The sequence below is a fragment of the Haemaphysalis longicornis genome, unplaced genomic scaffold (genome assembly GCF_048455015.1).
Source record: "Haemaphysalis longicornis isolate Haplotype H1 unplaced genomic scaffold, Haemaphysalis longicornis Haplotype H1 scaffold_6, whole genome shotgun sequence".
Lineage (NCBI taxonomy): Eukaryota > Metazoa > Arthropoda > Arachnida > Ixodida > Ixodidae > Haemaphysalis > Haemaphysalis longicornis.
In genome coordinates this window covers 44,797,801-44,808,521 of record NW_027526407.1, presented here as the reverse complement: position 1 = coordinate 44,808,521, position 10,721 = coordinate 44,797,801, and the positions used below count along the sequence as shown (strand labels likewise).

General features: G+C 44.6%; 1 long non-coding RNA gene across 1 annotated transcript; it reads right to left on the bottom strand.

The window, feature by feature from the left end:
• Positions 1-924: 924 nt before the first annotated feature.
• On the bottom strand, positions 925-10,510 carry LOC144141520 (uncharacterized). The gene is made up of 3 exons (XR_013316627.1): positions 10,402-10,510; positions 4,346-4,509; positions 925-1,017 (listed from the first exon to the last, which is right to left on the bottom strand). It is a non-coding gene; the product is annotated as an uncharacterized LOC144141520 (long non-coding RNA).
• Positions 10,511-10,721: the final 211 nt, after the last annotated feature.

The following is a 10,721-nucleotide window of genomic DNA, read 5'->3' as shown; positions in this document are numbered from 1 at the left end:
TTTTGTGTAATATTTGATTGTTGTTAACTATATTTGAATTCTTTTTGTGTAAACTTTGTTCATTGATGTCTTTTACGATTTTTACTGCAGTTCACCCCATCAAGTGTACTTTTTGTATGTACTTATTTGTAATAGGTACCTCCGCACTGTATGAACACCACACCTCATCGGTTTTCATTCTGTATAACACTTCAGCCGCAACAATCAAGTGAACACTAAAGTTCAGATGCAAGTTCTGAATGCATGAATACCTTTAGATTGCATAAATAGATTAGTGTTTTAAGAACAGACCAGCACGCAGCTTCCCCACTTCTTTTTTTTCTGGTATTGAACAGGTGAAACGTATGAAACTGCTGAGTTGATTCTTTTCATTCCGTTTTCCAGTTACGCATACTTCTGCAGGGTCCCCAAAGTTTGAGTGGTCGAAACGCTCTCCTCAAAATAACCTTTCAGCGTACCAGCTCTTCTTTGTGGGGAGGTAGTGCACATATTATTTATTAATACTGAGAGACAGAGCTCCGAGATGCAAAAGAACCACTTTTAATTGGGCTGCCGAACACAGGCCACCGAAAGATGGAACTGCCCGGGGATGATGATGGTTATACACAGATGACAGTGGCGATGGGTTTGGATAGGTAGAAGGAACAGAGGAATTGACCCGCCGTGTTCCACACTGGATATAACAATGATCATGTCGCTTCCACGCATAAATATCACAGCAATAGACTCCCAATGCCCCAATACTTATTTTTTTCTGTGACCTGAAGTTCAAGTATTTTAATGCGACTGTGAAAGGAATACTAAGCAACACAGCAGTCTCGCTAACATTTCATAACTCCCTTGCTGACATAAAAGTTATTGCGTTCCAGGAATTATAAATTCTACATTTAGTAAACAGAGTTACAGCATTTCAAGTAAGCTCACCACTTCCAAGTCTCCTTGCAACTGTTTCACAAGAACAGATGACTGGTGCTTGTTATCGTGATATAAGTTCTTCTCCAGCTCTCTGCCATCCAGCTGTGAATAAATCGCAAAATACACGTTTCGATTGTCCCTTTCAAGGCAGACAAGATAAATGAGCAAACAAGTATCGCTGATTATTACTGTATCACAGTACAAACTGTACTGTACAGCACAGTACAGTACTGTACAGTACAGCACTGTACTGACGGTACAGTACTGTACTGACTGTACAATTACAGTACAGTACAGTACAGTCAAACGCTGTCTGACGATTTAAAGAAAAGTTTGGTGTAATTCAGGAAGCAACCTTGAGGTACGTCTGCCCTAATGTACAATTGTATTTGAGTAGCGCACGCACAAGTTGCACAGGATAAGAATAAGTCTCCTAAGGCAGATTATTAGGGCGGGGCGCTTTCGAATACGTGTATCAGAAAACGCGTTGAGGATTGTTTTAGGAATCCTGCCATTTGTTTGGAAGCCCAGGTTTTGCAGAGATCAGAAAACGATGATTTTACCCGTTCATTTGGCTGGCCATTCCCTCAGATTAGGAATATATTGGCAGCCTTACGTCTCTCCTTAAAGACTAGCACTTTGTAATTGCTTTAAGGCGGTATTATAACGCTCTAACCGGCATTCTGTTTCGGGCGGCGTACTTTTCACTTTGTAGCCCTGGTTTTTGAATAAAGAATAGAGCAGACGACCGATTTTTCGGACTCAAAAACTTCTGGCTTCCTGGATATTCCGCACTTTCCCAAGGAACCGCCGGTTGTTCCTTAGGAGTCATGTATATTAACAACAAATATTTTGGAAAAAATAAAATCTGAAGTTCGATTTTCCCGGCAAAAGTTTCTGTGACAGAGCCATGGTGCCACTCCAGGACAACGTCATTTTGAATCCTAGGCCACCTGGCTAGCGTCGGATTGGCTGCGCCACTAATCATGACTTCCAACGGGTAACAAACTTTGATCGTAAAGGCCATAATTGTGCATGTACTAGTCTGCCGTGGAAGAAATCTCGAAAGCTGGGAACTGGTCATAAAGACATTGCCAACGCTTTGGTATTGTTTAATCTTTATGAAGGAAACGTGACCCTTGCAGAGGTGCAAGCATATATTCTCACATGAAGGAGGAATTTAAGGCAACGAATGATTCGTGACTTCTTCAGTGCTACCTAAATTAAACAAAGTGTCTTTTCGAAAGTCGCGGACTTTTCCGACAGCTCTTTTATTCGGATAATTTTTTGTTCCCCTCCAGGTCTTAAAACTCGGTCGGCTACTGTAGACAGTTAATAACCACTGATGATGTTGGTATCTGTGCACCATGCGCGAATATGCAAGGGAAGGAGATGCAGTGATGATCTTCTGAAAAAATATATTTTCCTGATAGTTATGTGTCAATGCGCCACTGGAAAATTTTATCATCATCATCAACAACATCCCATCTAGGTACACTGCAAGACAAAGGCCTCTCTCGTTCAAATCCACCCGCTGCCGCCTTTTGCGGCTCCAGGAAATCATTTGCTCCCAAATTTAAGCGCGACAATCTATCGAAATTTTATTATAAACCCCAACGGATATAGTGTTGCCCCGCAGGAGGTTGCAAAAGCGTGTCGTGTTTCCGTTCACGAGCTTATTATTAGCGTCTACAAATGAGCTCGACGCACCCCTTAGGGGTTTGAGAAAAGAGATAATTCCCGTACAAATGGCCTTCCAAAAATGGAAAACGTAGCGCTTGAAACACGCTTAAAAACAGTGGCGCGCATATTCAGCAGTTTTGAACTCACGGGTAGATTCACACTGTTGTTTGCCCGAAACAGTAAAAGCAGTTTGTGAATAGCGATGCCTTGGCTTGTTAGAGTAACCACGCGACATAGGAGGCAGGATTCTCGCAAACTACTTTGGCGGTATTATGTGTGCGAGTAGTTTTCTGTTTCTTGCCCACTGTTAGAACAAATCAGCGGAAGTGTAATCGAACTGCACAATTGCGGTTTATGTGTATATAGGTTTTAGGTGGTAGCGACAAAGGTTCACTGCCTCTCAAATAACTGTTGTGGTTTAGAGCAAGATATCTAAAATGCAAAAGTATCGAAACTTGACGACAAATATTATTTGACCTGCTGAGAGACCTGCTTCCCTGAAGTTATCTCGACATTGAAAGTTGTCTTAAGGGTCACGCGGACAGTTGATTTATAAGAGCGCAACACTGAACGCTTCACTGTATTTCCCTGACAATTGTACGCATACCAACAGCAATGTAAATTTCTCAATCAGAATTTACCACAACGATGCCTCGTTTCTAGTTTTTGGAAAGGAGGCCGCCATTTTTAGCTTTATGCTTTCTGCCCGTAGAATGTACCCGGTCTGCCTTGGCAGGAAAGATCCAAAAATATAATTCCAACTTTATTTCAGGACCGCGCCTACAAACCCATGTTTGACGTTTAATGGCGACTGGCCCCATGCAACGAATGTCTCCATGAAAATCATGGGAATAATCTTTGTGCACTCATCGACTCATGTCTTATTTTGAGCCTGAAATAAATTACTTAGCATTCGAAGTGTAGCGACGTTTCTCAGAAGAATCTGACCTGAAAAACAATCAAACTTTTGAAATGTAGTGCACAGTGTCCTCATTGATGGCTTAGCGATGCAAACGTATTGTCTTAGTATCCTTCCCACAAGAAGGTAGCTAGCTCTCTGCGGCTCGTTTCGGAATTGTCAACCATGTGGCTGTTGATGCAAATGAAAGCCAGGGTACGGCTACGACTATTCAACGAGAAAAAGGTATCCTATAAAACATGCTTGAACAGCTACATAACATCTATATTTATAAACAGATTTCCAAGTAGCCGCTTCTTGCTAGGCCCTAACCAGAAACGACACGTTTAAACTGGTTGCAACGTATCACTGAAATAGGTTGCGCCATGCTAGCCGGCGATGAGCTCCACAGTCTGCGACAAAACAAAACTATATAAATGGCATTCGTTCTTCGCTGTGGATTTCTGTCAAATCACCATGGCAATCTTAATTTGAGACCGCATGATATGGTTGGGTACTACAGCCTCCGATTAGTACAGCGGAATCGAATGAACACCATCATTGCCTTTTAATTGATGTGTTGTCTGTCCATAATTAGGTCAAGATATATATTCCTACAACATACGATTCGGTATGCCTTTGTATAAATTCTGACTAACTTCCTTGTTTTTACTTATTTGTAAAACTATTGCATACAGACCAAGCCATAATTAACGCCATTATTACTTGGAACATTTAAAAAGTGTACATAGGCTAACCTATATACGCGATTGTAATTTTCAGCAAATGCTTGGGAGACCTCCACAGTACGTCAATACATTTAAGAAACTTAAAAAAACTTTAACTTACCGCCACTTCAGTCGAGTCATTTCCAAACCCATTCCGTAATAAAAGCTGAGGGGCTAGTACGGAGCTTTTTTGAAGATTAAGCTTGAGATTGTCGTGTATATACAGCACCAAACTTCCGTCCTCTGCTCGGCTTTGAAGTAGCTTTGGATATACCAAGAGGATCTCTGGGAACGGAGGCGTTAAATAGGCAGTGATTAGGCACAATTGAAGATAACGATAATGGCATCGAGCATGCAATATCGCAGAACAATAAGTAAGAAAACGGTATAAAAAAATGTGCTTTGTTTAACGTCACCCTTAATGCCACCGCCATGTTGGATGCCATATGCGTTTCACATTCACAAGATAAAGAGTTAGCACCATGGTAATGTAACATCCGATCAATAGGTACATACGCACGAGCATGCACGGACACATGTATTTGTGGAGTCAGTGCTGGTTTTCAAGAACTGGCTATGGCACAACGGAGTGACGTATAATCCAAGAAACGCATATTTTATCATAAGCTTCGCTCAAGCGTCTGCTTGTTCCTGTACAGCCACTGAGGCCTGAAGCGCAACCATTGAGGCTAGTGTGGGGGCTATAACACACGCGTTAACTTGCAACATCTTCGTCAGGTGCTTCATGAGCAGATGCTAGGCGGCTTATTCCCACCCTTCCAAACCACCGTACATATATGGTTTTCTTTCACGCGGTTTGTAGAAATTATTTTGTATACCATAACTTTGAACAGGCGTAGACGAAAGATTTCTTCAAACTTCTAAATTCCGGGCAGTGTCGGTGCCAACGAGAGACTTCCGAGCGGAGGTGTCCGTGGTTGGATTCCTGAATTACGTGAAGATAGCAGAGAGGCGGGAGAATTGTTCGGCTTGGTTAAAGAAGTTACTGTCGTCGGGATAAGACTAAACATGAGGCAGATGTTGAATATGACATAGGCCTACGTGTCAACATCTACCTACAAGGAACTGGCTGTTGCAGTTACTACGAGGATTTTGAATAAGCATTGAATAATCTTTATGACGGCGCCAATCAGTTGCCGCCGTCATTGTGGTAAAGCATTCGTTCGCCATAGAGTAAGCGCTTCTAACCTAGCTCTGCTTGGGGACATATAAAAGGGATTTCCGAGCAAAGTACGTTTCTTGGGAATCAGTAAAAATGCTTATTCAAAAAGAATTTCAAGGCACAATCTCTTCACAAATTATCACGTCCTGTCTACACACAATGTATTAACCTATTACGAAAAATTAAGGACTGAAATAAACAGAAATAGGTCGCTCAGAAGAGAAGATAATAAAGATTTTCTAAATGGCTTCAGAATTCAAATCTTTACGGTAAAAGCCATAAGTGAGAAACAATATACATATTTTATGCATCGATTGCTTTGAATGCGTAGATTGCGTGCAAAATATTTCAAGAACGTTTTGCGTTAAAGCTGACCGTATTTACAGATAGCTTTTCAGCAATCTTTCCGCCCAGCATTTTCAAGTTTTCCAGCCAGTTCCTTAGCGTTGCTGACATTGATTCCCAAGTAGCTGAAGCTCAATTACATCTACAGATGAAACGATTCAATAGTGCTTTATTGCCACTTGTTTAAGTTGCATGACCGGGAACAGACACAGTGGAGGCTAATCAAGGATTCAAATTCTCTAATTTACACTTTTATTTGAGGATTCTTCTCCAAACTCTGCCATAAATTGCATGGACACACTGGTTTGTTTCTAAGTCTAGGGGGAAAGGGAGTGAAATCAAGTTTTTGCCAGTGTCTTCGAGGGTAACCCAAATTTTAAACTAATGGAAGCGCAAAGTAATGTTCGTAAAACTGTCCTTACAAATCAGCAATTTTGCTTTCCATACGTATGGTGTGAAATCCATGAATACGTTTATATTCCAGCTTTTAGTAAATATTCCAGGCATGGGGTACACATATTCATTAAATTAAAACGCACGTTCTAGTGTCGCCAATGCCACAAGGAGTCCTCACTTTGTGACTACAGTTACATTATCCTGAAAAGCACCGTTTTCAAAGTTTCTCGTGACGTAAGTAACAAGAAACGCGAAAACGGACTTCGGTAAACAACTCAGGTTAAGAGGTAGTACAGGTAGCTCTCAAAAAATTGCTTGCGACATAAATATCAACAATGTTTTTTTTAGCTGGTCACGAGCGCAGGGGATGGGACAATATGTACGGTATCAAATTTAAGCAGCCAAAATGGCATATACTGACGTGTCTTATAGCTTATTCACAACCTTCCTATAGCCTTCAGGTCCTGTATTTTTCTATGCCCTACCTTAGTTCTGTTTGATCTTCCTAGCCAGGTTTAGTAAATAAAGTATTTCTACTTGCTTAGCAAAGGTTCCCTGCTTTTTGCAACGCTGCAATGTTTAAGAAATGCAGCCTTATAGATTGGCTAAACGTTCAGCCAACTCTAGGCAATATGATGCTTTCTTCGTCCAGCCCACTTCCCCATGCCCTTGCGGACGCCTCCCAGCATACGCGGGTGGAGGGCACCCGTCCGAGGCCCGATCTTCGGTTTCTTCCGCCCTGGGCCAAACGTAAACAAGCTATAGTAATTCTACCCGGGACTCTTGGTCAATAACTGCCAGGCTGCAGTATTGGCGCCTCACCGCTGCTGCTAGACTACCCGACGAAAGACTGTCCAGGCAGCGCTGGATTGACTGGTGCGCTTCTCTTGGACGATCTTCTTTTATGGCGTCTGTGTGGCGCCCCTTTCGCGAACTCGCTCTCCGGAAGCAGCAGCCAGTGCTTGCATTGCATTAAACAAGGATCCTGCACAATTCCCCCCGATGTTACCCGAGCCTTCTTTCCGACCTTTGATGCTGTGCCAGTGGAAATGCCGATTCCGTTCCCCCTTCCCAGCAGTGTGGACTTACCGCCAACTCATGATGCCATTTCAGGAATTCGGTTACTGTTCACAATGGCTGATTTCTCGGCCGCGATCAATCGAGCTAAACTGCAGGCTGCTCCGGGTCCCGACGGCATTACTTATGAGGTATACAAAAATCTTGACGACCCAGCTCTTACGATGCCTCCGCACTCCGGTAATCATTTCTGGCTATCTGGTGAACTCCCTGAATCCTGGATTCCGTCAGCTAGTGTTCCGATCCCAAAGCCCGGAAAACCACACCGCGAACTTCGCCACTTGCGGCCAATCACTTTGACAGATTTCTCTAGGGATCCACTCTGTTACCCTTAATCCACTCTGTTACCATTAACAGGCAAGCGTTGCAGCGGGCAGCAGAAAGTTAAATGAGCAGATGAGATCACGAAGTTTGCGGGGATAAGTTCGTCGCAGTTAGCACAGGACCGGGGTAATTGGAGAATAATTGGAGAGGCCTTTGCGCTGCAGTGGGCGTAGATAGGCTGGTGATGATGATGACTTTGACAGCTACGCTGTGCAAGCTGTTAGAGCGGATGCTTGCCAAACGTCTTCAGTGGTGGTTTGATACTTTTTAGTGGAATCAACCGGCGCGAATTAAATTCAGGCCTCCTCTTCGTACTGAAGATGGCTTGGAATACCTGTCATGTATGGTTTTGGTGGGAGGCCTTTCTCGCCATATGAGGACTGTACTAGCTATGGACATGTGCATGGTGTAGGACAACGTTAGTCACGCGGCAATATAACAAATTCAATGTTGTCTTCGTCTCGCAGAGAAAGTGTGTGGCTTAATCCGACAATTTCTTCAACAGCGGTCTTTTTCTGTACGCATCAATGGCGGAAGCTTCGGCTTGTTGACACCAGTACAGGTGTACCACAAAGCTCTGTTCTGTCTCCGCTACTTTTTAACATTGTCTAGATGCCGCTAGCTCGGCACCTTTCCACTATCCAAGACTTGTATTTCCTCATGTAAGAGAATGACATTACTCTATGGACAGTTGATCCTCACATGTCATGACAAGTTGAGCGTCTCCAGCAAGCCTTAACAGACTGCCAGAAATTCTGTGATTATGCGGGCCTTAACCTCCCTCAAGAAAAGATTGTTCCGCTTCCCGTCGCGAATGTTTGGGGCCGTAGCTCTCTTGGATTGTCTCCGGCCACACTGCAGCCAAATGGGTCCGCTATTCCCATTGTTGGACACCTTCGGGTTCTGGCATTAGAGATATTGGCTTCAGGCTCAGCGGCTTAGTGGCTCCGATCTGCTCGACAGAAAGCCGGAAAAATGCTCCGCCTGATTCGCCGCATCTCTCAAAAGTCTGGCGGGGTCTGCTGGACAATTGCCCGTCTCCTAGTGCGCTCCGTACTAAAGCCGAGGCTCGTGTACCAGGCACAGTTTTGGCGCATGACGCGAGGGGACTGGTACCGGCTGAGACGTATAAAAGGGCCGCCATGCGCACCATTACTGGCCTCCCCCGCCTAACACCAATTCCACAGCTCCAAGCAGAAGCCCAGCTAAGGGCGCTAGTTAATCTCATTCATCAGCGTCGTTCCGCACGCCTGCTGAAACTTGGACTGGGCCCAGGGCAGCAGCTCTCACCGCGTTTATGGACCAGCCGCCGAATACGGTGCCAGCCTTTTCCGCCGAAAGACCGCCGTGGCTGTACCCTCAGGTGACAAAAACAAGTCTTTGACGAGGCTACACGTCCGTACCTCGGGCCTTCACCAGCATCCAGATGCCATCATGTCCCTGACTGGGCGCCTGCGACGCAACCGCTGGTCGTACAGGCTTTTGTGAAGGCTGGGGCATACGACTGCTTCGTCACCACGGCCTTGACGTGTCCCTCTTACCCTGCACTAAACCAAAGTTGCGTGTACGAGTCACTCCGTGCACTCCCAAACCTGCTACCAGAACGTACTGCCATTCGCAATGGCCTGCAGGCAGCGCTTGCATCGACTTTGACTACTGCGGACAAGCTGGAACGTTTTACTGACTCAACGGCAGCGATCTGGATTTGCGTCGCGTTGCGCGTTGTACAAGCATGGCAGTACGCATTCACAAGAATATGGACACTTTTCCATGCCCTGTCCGCGTTTTGTGGATTCGCCGGGACATGGTTCCTGCCCACACAGCGCCGGATCGCGCCTGCCACAGAGACCTCCCACGGCTACTAGCACTTCCTCCAGTATCTACCATGGAAGAACTGCTGATGCAAAAGGACCCCCTCCGTCGCACCACGCGTACCTTAGTTTCACCTCCTGGAACTGACCTTCCCAGTTGGCTCACTCGTTGTGAGGAGGTGGTGCTGCGGGGGCTTCAGGTTGGGGTGGCGTTATTTCCGCAGTTACCCACGCTTGGCCTGCCCGTTATCACGTGGCGTTTTCGGACCTTCTGTGTTCTTCCTGCGTCAGAAGCTGACGTTTAACACTTGCTGTGGACTTGCCCAGGTCTTAGTGACGCCTGAACGCAACACCTTCGAGGCACAGGGCTCCATCCTGGCAGACCCCCAGGTCTCAAGCACTGAATATGGGGGCCCCAGCACCATTCTCTTGTGTTGTGCACATAAAAACTTTTTCTTGTGCCGTATGGCAATGTTTCGCAAATAAACGAATTGCAGGCATTCGTTGTTCGATGGTACTCAAGAAATTCCCCACCACAATGAACATTGCTCACTGCTAAGGTAATGACTGTGAACAGGACGACTAATAATCAGGAAAAAATGAGACTGGCATCCTCCGGACGATACAAAAGTACATCTAACGCTAAGCATTATCATTCCTGCGTATGCAACCAAAACAAGGGTATTAAAGCTTGAATGCACACAAAATATTTTATAGCGTTTGAATGGAACAGTATTGTTTATGAGTCGCCGAGAAAGAACCTTAGGCTACATTTCTTGAAATGGTAAGATAGGTTATGAAGCACTTGTAGAATAAATTTGTATTTGGTTAAATATTTGTTGCATCAAGTTCGCTCAAGAGCACTGACAGTTGAAATTCACGCCCCACGTGATACTATGTTACGAACTAAAACATGTCCTGGTATATACAGCTCTCCTCCATTTTACAAGCTCCACTTTTTGGGGTTCTTTACGGCAATAAATTTTCACAAGCTAGATAACACCGTTTTCTTTATACTGACATAAACGTAATATAACTCACCAGCTTGAGATCGGTTTATGAAAGTCGACAAGAGCAAAAACAGTGCCCGATACTTCATTGCGTCTGTACCAAGGGCTAGCATTGCTACTTCTGGGATGGCAAATACCTACTCAAATCGGTCTTATACAAAAATGAAACTCCACTTGGACATATATAGAACAAGGTGACAAATGACGTCACAGCCAGTCCCAATTGCTTGCTATCCCGCTCCAGTTTTGATATCAACTCGAGCACTATACACATTACATCAAATGTCAACAAACAGAAGTTCGCATAAGAAGGCAGCCTGCGAAATACCAATGCATGTACACCTTTTTTGT